The 10,665-nt window shown below is 48.1% G+C and overlaps 1 long non-coding RNA gene across 1 annotated transcript in view; it reads right to left on the bottom strand.

Annotated features, from left to right (window-relative positions):
- LOC144167124 (uncharacterized) overlaps positions 1–10,665 on the bottom strand; it is an 86,481-nt gene that overhangs the window by 47,227 nt on the left and 28,589 nt on the right. The window lies entirely within an intron of this gene.

Here is a 10,665-nt window from a genome sequence, read left to right as displayed (position 1 = left end):
CGGCACCACGTCACCAGTCACGAGCCCCGGTGGCGCTGCACTCGCATCCGTGGTGTCGCCCGTGCCCAGTGTGTCCCCTGGCGGGGGATGCGCAACGAAGCCAAGCGCCTCCGCCATGGTGGTATCACTAGGGTGGTGGGGAGTCAATTGTTCGCACCGCAACACAATGTGTTCTGCAGTCTCCTCTTCCTCACCACACACCGCACACATCACCTCCTCCGCATCATCCCATTTCCGCCTCCACATCCGCGTCCTTAGCACCCCAGCCCGCGCTTCGAACAGCATCGCACTTCCTGGCAAGTTGTCGTAAAAGTGCTCCTGGGAGATGCTGTGTTTGTGGGACGCGTACAGACGGAGAGACGGTTTCTCCACGGCCCTGTCCGCCCATCTTTTCGTTTCCGCAGCTACCACTCGCTCCCGCAGCTGTTTCCCGCTCAGGCTGGTCTCCTTGATTCTATTTAGGACCGGTAGCGGCACCTCATTCTTCTGGGCCAGTGCGCGCACCCGTCTCTTCCACCTTGTGGCGTCACCTGCTAACAGCATACACCGGTGAACCCGGTGTACCCAGAGCGTGTTGCTCAGCGAGCATGTTCGGATCTCGAAACCGAGCTTGGCCACGGCCTCTCGTGCCTCAAAGGAGGACCAGCCTACCAGACAAAGTGAGAGGTAGTTGCCAGACTGCAGTAATAACAGCTCTCTTTTTAACGAAAGTCATGTTTGTACTCTAATATTGATAATAATCGTTCTGTTTTTAACAGATATAATAAGTTTAAACATCACATTTGAGATTTTTAGATGCAAAAGTAAATACGCATGAAATTACCCTGAGAATTTTGCGCTGATGGAAATAAAAAAGTTGACTTTCTTTGTTTAATTAGTTCATGGTAGTTTTTTGAGGGAGAGAACTTTTCCACTCTGGGATCATGTAGGGGTTGGCAAGCGCTTGCTGTTGTAAAAGAAGGAGGGAGAAATAATAAAACACTCAGTGCAAAAAAAAAAAAAAGAATTGCTTTGCGAGGATTCGAACCACCGCCGCTTCAGGCTCCAGACGATACGGGAATAGTCGAGCGTTTTACCACTGAGCTACCGCGCAGAACACGCTTTAAAGCGAGAAGTTTATACAGTTACTTTCGTCGTCAGTGATTGTTGTCGCTTGTGTTTAGTTTCGCCCGCATTTGAGAAATTATGGCAATTATCACGCTTGTTTGTCACGCACCGATCTTGCACCCGAGGCCAAATATACTGTGCTACAAGTGATTTCGCGAAAACTACCGTATGTGCTCAAGAAAAGCTTTCGCAGATCATCTCCGACTACTTCTCTGCAAGCCACGAAAGCCACGTTTTAAATGGAATATGCGTCGCTGGCTTTGATAACGCTTGTTTGTCACGCACCCATCTTACAGACAAGCCGCATCATGCTAATTATTATTACAAGCGATGTCACTCCTGGCACGTCAAGCGCAGCAAACTCGTTGTGCAAGACGACCGCTGACAGCAGTGCAGACCTGTGATATCCTGCGAGATGTGTGGGGATGTTGCAAAGGCCACCAAAGCCGCCCTCCGCGATTACGGAGGTGAAATTCTCGTTGGTTCAATTCCAACAAGGGCAGCCGCAAGTGCCGCAATTCTTGCTTTTGTTTCTGGCTTTCTGCCAATTTGTTGCCGTGGGACTTGTCTTAATGGCTGCACCTGATTCACACGCCGCCTAACAAATAATTACTTAGCCGCAGCCCCCAAACAAGCAGCTACTTTTAACAATACCGTTGTTGCATTTGGCAGCTATGTGAAGAAGTGTGATCCAAACAACGTGCAGTGCCTTCTACTGCCGTGACTGAAGCAATTACTGCTTAGTTATAATAACGAAATTGAAATGGAAGATACACGAGGTAATCTACTGATGTTACCAGGAACCATTTGACCACATGGAAAATAATAAATAGACAAGTATATTGTCACCGAGCATAGTGGTATTGCCCACCACTATGCTCCGTGACATTATTGACTATGTGACCATGATATGCTCCCTGTAACAATGGGGCTCTTCAATTTACAGTCTCGGACTCACCGCGGACTCCCTGAGAAGCAGTCTGGCATTCGATTTTCCCATGTATCGCTATGGCTTCGGGGAATCCTCGGACTACCCGCGGGCTATCCGCGGTGAGTCCGAGACGGTAAATCAAAGAGCCCCAATATTGACCACCATCAAAGCAAGAGCCCTGTACGAAAAACCTAGGCATGCTTGCAATATAAAAAAAAGCAAAAACAAATGGCCTCATTGAAAAAAGTCCTGTCTGCTTAAAGCTTGTCCTCTAAGACATCTGTATCGTCAATTCAGTTTGTCATCAACGAAAAGCATTAAAGGCTGAAGCAACGAACAACCGTGCTTGCTGTGGTATGAGCCAAAACATATCTTGAAATGGCGGTGTGAATACTCAGAACCCAAACGTCTACGTCCAGCCTCTTATTATACGTTGTTGGATATGCCACCGTATGCTGTGGTATGCAGTCAAATATTTCACAGGGAACAATGCGCAGGGCGCGCTGCAAGCCGTTGTCGATGCGATAGAACACCAGCTGGTACTGAGATGTTAGCCGAGCAAATCGGAGCTCCTAATACTCCCACCCGCCAACAGCAGAGGCAAGGCCAGGCAATGCAAATATGAAAGATCCGAATCGTGACCAAATCCGGCAACGTGATCCCAGAGGTCAACAAAATCAGGATCCTAGGCATGGTCATAAAAAAGCACGGAAGAAACGGCGTAACCATTGCCCGTCTCACAGCAAAAGCGGCCAACGCGATGCGACTTCTCAAACGAGTCTTGTCCCCAAGGCAGGCATGAAAGAGGAGAGCCTAATCAGGCTCGTAAAATCCTTCATCATCAGCCACATCACGTACATTGCAGCCTACCACAGATGGCTGCAACACGAACGCCTTCGCGACAGTCGTCATCGAGGTGTCAACCGGTGCTTTGAGGGTGGCAACGAGCGTGATAAGCACCGGAGCAGAACAAGTGGGGAGGTGGCCATCACCAACACAGACTGCCACACGGTGCTGAGTGACTGGAGACGGGCAGTGCGAAACATCACCAAAGGCCAAATCTGCAGGGAGGCCGAGCGCTTATTGCAAGCGGCCAAACTGCAAGACAGAAAAGTGCGGATAAAGTGGTTCCCGGCGCACGTGGCGAATGTGTCAAATTGCAACGCACAAGGAGATGGCACACGCAACGGTGTGAGTGCTAACAAACCGCGCCCCGGCGACTGACCGTCCGACGTGGTTCGAAGCCAAGGACCACATAACGAACTACAATGACATCACGAAGGCCTACCGCATGGCTCGCAGGACTCTCCCATCCCCACACCCAAGGCTCAGTCGAGCGGAGGCGGTACTACCGAGACAGCTCCAGACCAGATCGCTACCGAGCCCAGGACTGATGCATCGCATGTACCCCGAGGCATACCTGACCGACCAGTGCAAGGTCTGTCAGAGGGAGCCAGCAGACCACAGGCACATCTTGTGGGACTGCATCACATACCCAGAGGAAGCAAGATCAAGAACGATCTGCCGCGGCTTCAGGCAGCTGCGAAGAGCCACGACCAAGACCAATAACTTTGAGCCGTCCAGCAGGTCAACGGGCGTTCGAAAAGCAGGGGCCCGTGCCGAGCAACGGTAACCCTGAAGATGACGTAGGCCCTCGTCGGGGCGCGCGAGGGCTATATGTGTATGTCTCTGAGTATGTTTAAGGTTTCAGAATGGTTCACTGAATGGTCGACAAAATTGTCCAAGTGCCAGCACACGTAATGTGTCATGCCCTAGGATGGGTACCGGTGTGCTTCCAAGTGTGGTAAGGTGAGGAGAGGGGTAACTGACTGAGAAAGTAGAGGACTCAAAACACAAATGTTGACTAATAGCATCCTTGATAAACATGCACCGGGGTTGCCCCTAGAACCGGCGCGGTGAACAGTACCCCATGATGGTGTGCACCGGCACAAAGCAGTGATCGAAAACAAACTGACTGGTTCTACCCTAGCGCCAGCTCTAGGGCTGTTAGAGCAACTCATAAAAGCATTTGTAAAAAAATGTAAAATGACGCCAGATGACAACAGCTAACAATTATATATACATACAACTTATATCCCTCACTCATATGCAACAAGGTAATTCCGCTCTTCTACTGAACAGCTGCCTACAAGCTGCTTCTCGTCTTCTTTCTGCGAGCCAGAACGTGAGTGCCAGTTATTACACGTTCCCCCCTTCCGCTACGGCAAAGCATGTGGGCCATTCATGGTCAAGGCACTACAGTTACTGTCCGTGATAATTCAATCGAACAAAATAGATGTAAAGCTGCAAAATTACTTTTACTGCAGCCTTCCTTGCAGTACAAAAAGTTCCTACATGGTACAGTATGTTGGCGTGCTCATTTGCAATCTCTGGCTGTTATTAGCATCCCGTACTGAGTACATTGCATCATTGTCTGATGAATTCATAAGCAACTCATCCGTGTGAGCAACATACAGCTGATTCCGCCTTCACACAAGTGCGCTGATGCACTGTCAGTGCAGCAGACGGTGGACGAGGCCACTTTGCCAACGTTGTTTGCGATGCCTGTTGGGATTGCACCCTGGCACTCCGTCGCCTCTCTTGGTGCGCGACAGGGCAACCAAAAATTGCCCCACAGCGATGCACCCCGGTTTATAGTGGACAGATGGTGCACATTGGTGCGGTTTGTCGAGGATAAAAAGATGCACCAGTGCGTCCAGGTGAGCACCGGTGTGGTTTATCGGGGATGCTATAAAAAACGAAAAGATGTCTAAAACTCAGAAATTTCCAAGCAATAGTTGCATGCAGAGTGCATTAAGCACAGTAACACTAATGGATGATGATGTACACAGAAGTACACAGAAGGTACATCCTAGAGATGCGACTGGAAGAAATTCAGGGGAACACACGCACACATGTAGCTATTTACAAGCAATCCGCTTGCAGCTGTCAGCTGACAATTACAGCAACACCCCAAAAGAAGACGTACCCTATAACCACAATAAAAAAGATGTAGGGGACTTGCACATTGCAGTTTAATACCAAGCCCGTGCTGCGAATAGCTGATGAGGCTACTGTTGAAGGTAACTAACAAATGCAGCTGCTCAGTTTCCTTAACTTTTGCTCATGGAAAAAAAAATGCTCTACTTGTCGATTCTGCCTTGCACGTACAGTCTACTCACATTATTTACAACTTGAGGAGACCTAGAGAGTATGTTTGAATGACCAGAAGTTCTGATTTATACGACTCCAGGCAAGGAGACAATGCACGTTATGGTTGGGCATGGATGTGAATCACATTTTTAAACACTTTTACACTTGAACTACACAAAATAGACAAAGCAGAGGTGAAAAGTCCACAACTAGTTTATTGGTAGACTACTGCTGATCCAAAACCAGCAAGCAGGTGCCGGTATGACATGACTGGTCATTTTCAACCTATGAAGTGACGTCAAAAATGAATGTTTTAAAAATGGCCAAACTCTGAATACGGTCTCCTCTGAATACTAATTATGGTTCAGACAGTTGATCTACACTAAGCTTTTTCTTGATTTGTAATGTGTGTTTACCACCCGCAAATCATTTCTTTTTTGATTACTAAGTTTTACTACTCTCATAATGATAAATGAACCCAAATTTTTATCTGGTGGTGCGAAAGCAGCAGATATTTTCCAATGTGGACAAGTGAAAAGTATGAATCATCTGAATGACTGAGTTCAAATTATGTAGCCTTTCAATACATTGAATGAGTAGAAGCAGGCTAAAAATGAAAATTTTGAATTTTTTAAAAGAAATAAGACTACAAGTTATAAGTTTTTACTGTATGGCATCTTGAAAAAGTTGCCAGTCAAGACTTGGTCTCCTGTAGTAACAACTTCCTTCTAACATCTAAGAACTTTTCTAGTAACTTCTGGGCTACAGGTGTCCACAACCTAGATGCATAAAAAGCTTGTCCCCACCTTTGAAGAAGCAGCAGACAGGTGTTTGCAAGGCATGTTTCCAGTTTGCCTGCACTACATCCACATACCTGTGTTGCAGACTGCAGTTAAGAGCAACACGTATGGTAGCCCGGTACCTTTAATGTTTTGTCCCAAAAACAAAAGAAATGCTTCACATTTTTACTCTATCTTGCACGATCTTGAATGTGTTGACATGGAAGATTTCAAGAATGCCATAATAAAGTTCATTACCCGGAAAGTTTGTACGATATCATAAATCCAGTATGATCAATCACGTGGAGTAGGCAGGTATTAATAGCAAGTAAAATGTTGAAGGCTCACTTGTTGCATGCCTAAATCAATCAGACTGCTGTTTCGATCGTTCAAAAAATCTGCTGTATGCTTGGTGTGCTCTATGTTGCGTTTTCTTCTTCCTGACATCATGTATTCTACAATATCTATATATTTCTTGCGGTACGCATTGCATGGTGCGTGCTACATGGTACAGCGGCTTCATCGGTATGTTGTGTGATGGTATTACACTACACATTGCATAACTTTTCAACTATGTAGGACATTGTTACATTTGTCGTTACATATATTCAGCAGGTGGGTTCTCCAAACAAGGAAATAATTCTTGTTCAAACCTTCAGAACATTCCGTTAAGCAAGAAAATTCTAAGTTTTCATCATTCTGAACATTCTGATCCATCTTTATTCTCTGACTTCTCGTGTTCGCCGTGCACTCACAGGCCAGTAGTTCCCACAGGCGCTTGACTGGCAACCAGACTTCGTGTGATGTGGATATGATGGAGTAAATGCTGAAGCTGTTGTGCGTGAGTGATTGTGATATGCAACAACTTTGTTTAAAACACGGAGCACGAACAAGACAGGAGGGGAAACGCCGCTTCCTAGCGCAGCCAGGCAACGTGACAAGCGCTTGGCGATTAATTGTGCGGCCGCCTCGTTCGGCACTTCACTGCGCAGCCCAGTAATGAATTGTGGCAGCTGTCATTTCGTCCATCAGGGTGCCGCTACCCCCACCTTAAGCTTCGCAGTCGCAGCTACGGACTTCAGTTTTTAAGTCCGCTTTTCATTGTGGCAATATCTGGTCGCTCGCCTACGCTTGCCCGGTTCCCCTCTTCCTAGTAATTACGTTTAATCGCGGCTATCGTAAACAACGGTTTTGGCTGTTGCACGCGAAATTACAAGTGTCGACAGCGGTCACTTGGTTGTGAGCGTAACAAAAATAAATTGACCAACTTTTAATCTCACGATGAAAAACAACAGAGAAGCAGTGTAGACAAAAGGAAATATCGTTAAGACAGTTGCTTCAGACCCAAACACACTCGCGCGCGGCGAGGAGAGGGGCCTCCCCAACAGCTCGCTACCGGCTTGGTTTGCTCGCGTCTGATCGGTGTTGGGAACTTAGGCTTAGCATCGCTGCGGATATTTGATAGCCGCTATCTCTGCAACTGTGAATTACAATCCATAGCACAATTTTTCACCACACTAACATCCACTTTCTCGCATGTGGAAGTTTTTTCCGCGATCAGATTGATATCAAAGAGCGGCGACACGCTGTTGCTGCCGTGGTCTGGCCCGGTTCGAACCGCTTGCAGTGCCGTGCGGGCAGTCGGGCCAACGTTGGTCGGGCCGGCGTATTTGCAGGCACGGCCGACGTGCGCGCCGACCGTTTCCGAGTGCTGAAAACGCTTTACGATTGCCTGCTTCATCCATTGTTTTGGCGGACGACGCGCGGAATTTACAAATTTAGCACGGCTTTTGTCGTAGTTGATCGGGTGGATGATGGATCGCGAAACGAGCCGCTGCTGACGGGCAGTCGCGCTGATTGCGAGAGCGACGCAAAGAACGCAAGCACCTCTTGGGGGCAGCTTTGGGACGCCGGTTATTTGAGTGCCTTCGCCTCCTAGGCTCCGAACGCCAGGTGATTTTTTTTTTTTTTTTTCGCCTCCGCTGATGCGTGCCGCCACGTCCGAACTGACTTGTGCGATTTTGAACACTGCGGCTGCGGAAACTGCGGTTAGCGCGACCGAACTGAGGTGGACAAGCTCAGTTTGCGCTAACCATGGTTAGCGGGGTAACCGCAGTTTCGTCTGTCGTGTAACGTAGCAAACTGTGGCTTTGTATAACCGCGGTTTGCTTAACCGTGGTTAAACAGTGCCCGTGTAACTAGGGTATAATCATTGCTTATTGATCATCGCGCGTTGTATGGCGGCGGACGCGCTCTCATTTGATTGCAGCAAATAATTTTAGTTCTAGAAACCAAATATATGGATAGGGGTACGAAGTGCCTCAAACCCCACTGTCTCGATCGTAATCACTACCTATGCACGCGCTAATATGGTAAGCGGTTGCTGTTTCTGCGACAGCAAAAAGGGCAAAGTTGAAAATGTTGGTCAGTTAGGCGCCTTGATTTTGTAATAACGCATTTTTCCAAAGTTAGTGCAGCTAGGCCAAGGTATCCCGGCCTAGAGGAAACCCCCCCACCAGGCGGGTGCCCAGACATCAGCACCTAAGTCTCGCATAAATAAAGTTTTTTCCTCCTCCTCTGACGCAAAGCTTTTCTTTGCTTCACCGCACAGCACGCGCGCGCACACTGCAGTGGCAGCACCGCTTGAGTCCAGCGTACCGCCCGCCAGCGACACGTCAATTGCAGCATGAAAGCGCTGTTCACAAGTGAGGTTCGATTGCCTGCAGCACATTTCAGCACATTTACGCCACTCCGGCGCGCGTGACGCTGCTTGACAGCGTGGCTGAAACGCTGCTAAGCAGCACAAGCGGCTTTCAGCGGGGCCAGCAGCGCAAACCATTGCTTTCAGCGGATTTCAGCACAAAAATGGCGCTGAAATTCACTGCCTTTTCGGATAGGGTTGCCAGATTATTTTGCACATACCGCAAAGAAGCAAGTAAACGGCGATCATTTGATAACTACGATGCTATTACTCGTAAAAAATAAACGTCATGGTAAGTCACGTGACTGATTAATCATCCGTAGCAGTCCCGGGACATTATAAGAAATCCAGTTAACAATTTTCCAACACACCATCAGACTGTTTCTCGCTTGTGTAACTTTCTTTTTACATTCGGGCGGGCGATAACAAGCTCAAGGGCATCACTTTGACTTTTAACCCAATCTATGACTCACGAGACTATCTCATGACTATAACCAGGAAGCAATATTTAATTTCTTCCCTATGATTCTCTCATCGAGACCTTCAATTGGATACCTCACAAGCCCTGCGGCATCACTTCGACTTTTAACCCAATTTATGACTCACGTATTGTCACTGGACTATAACCAGGAAGCAATTTTGAATTTGTCCTACGTCATTCCCCTCATAGCGACCTTTATTTGATACCTCAAAAGGCCTAGTGGCATTACTTTGACATACAACCTAATTTGTGACTCACGTAACTATCACAGGACTATATAACCAGGAAGCAGTTTTTAACTTGTCCCACGGGATTCCTCTCATCGATACCTTTATTGATACCTCACGAGCCCTAGTGGCATCATTTTCACTTTTTACTAAATTTATGACTCACGTAACTATCTCACGACTATAACCAGAAGGATGAGGGAATAACTTTATTTAGTCCAAAGGACAGGCCTATTCAGGCCCGTGGCGCCTTAGACGACGGCCAAGATATCTTGACTCCTGGCGGCGTCTTCGGCACTTTGAACGGCCCACTGCTGGATGTCAGGGTTTTCGCTGCGTTGCACGGTCTCCCATTGCTCTTTACTAGTTATAATAACTGTGCTTTTGGTATTGCTAAAATCTTGTTTCTGGACACTGCGGCATTCCCATAACATGTGAGGCAAGCTTGCAATTTCGGGGCAGTGCTTGTATTTGCCGTTGTGTATATCCGTATGGAAGTGCCTGTAAAGGCCTGCATTAGGATACGTGTTCATCTGGAGGCGTCTGCACGCAACTTCTTGCTTCTTGGTGAGCGAGGGGTCGGCAGCTGGGTAGGTTCGTCTTTCCCCTTTGTAGTGTTGGAGCACGTCTTGGTAAGTACAGAGGCGATCCTTGGCGTTGTCCATTGATTGGGAGCCGGGTTGCGGGGGCTCTCGGTGGGTAAGATCTCGAGCAGCCTCGTTGGCCCGTTCATTGCCTTGTAGTGCCGCGTGTGCGGGCGTCCATATCAACGTGGTTGTGGCTTTTTGATTTGTCTCTCGGTGGAAAAGAACCCTTAGCGCCCCGCCGGAAATTCTTACTCGTGCGAAATTCGGATCGCTGGCTGGGAGTCGCTAACAATTTTCCGCGGTTGGATTGTTGCTAGGGCTAGTACAATGGCCAGTTCTTCGCCCTCCTCCGTGTGTTTGGTTCGGATGGAGCAGGCGGCAATAATTTTGCCTGAGTGGTCAGTGACAACCGAAGCCATAGCTCCACGTTGTTCGTTAGTGGCCGCGTCTGTATAAACGACGTGTGGATCCTCTCGAAGTTGTTTCTTGGGCGCCTGGGCTCGCAGCTGTCTCCGCTTCTCTTTGTATAGCGGGTGCATATTCTTGGGAAGAAGTGCGGATGCCTTTACGTAGTTTGGCGGGGACGAAGAACTTGTCGCCGAAGGCTATTTCGTATGGAATGCGCAGGCTATTCAGTTGGTGTCTGCCGGTGGCCGTCTTGGGGAGGTGTTCGAGGTGCGAAGTGCGTTGTGCCTCGAT

The sequence above is a fragment of the Haemaphysalis longicornis genome, unplaced genomic scaffold (assembly GCF_048455015.1).
Source record: "Haemaphysalis longicornis isolate Haplotype H1 unplaced genomic scaffold, Haemaphysalis longicornis Haplotype H1 scaffold_2, whole genome shotgun sequence".
NCBI lineage: Eukaryota > Metazoa > Arthropoda > Arachnida > Ixodida > Ixodidae > Haemaphysalis > Haemaphysalis longicornis.
This window is presented reverse-complemented; position numbering and strand designations above follow the sequence as displayed.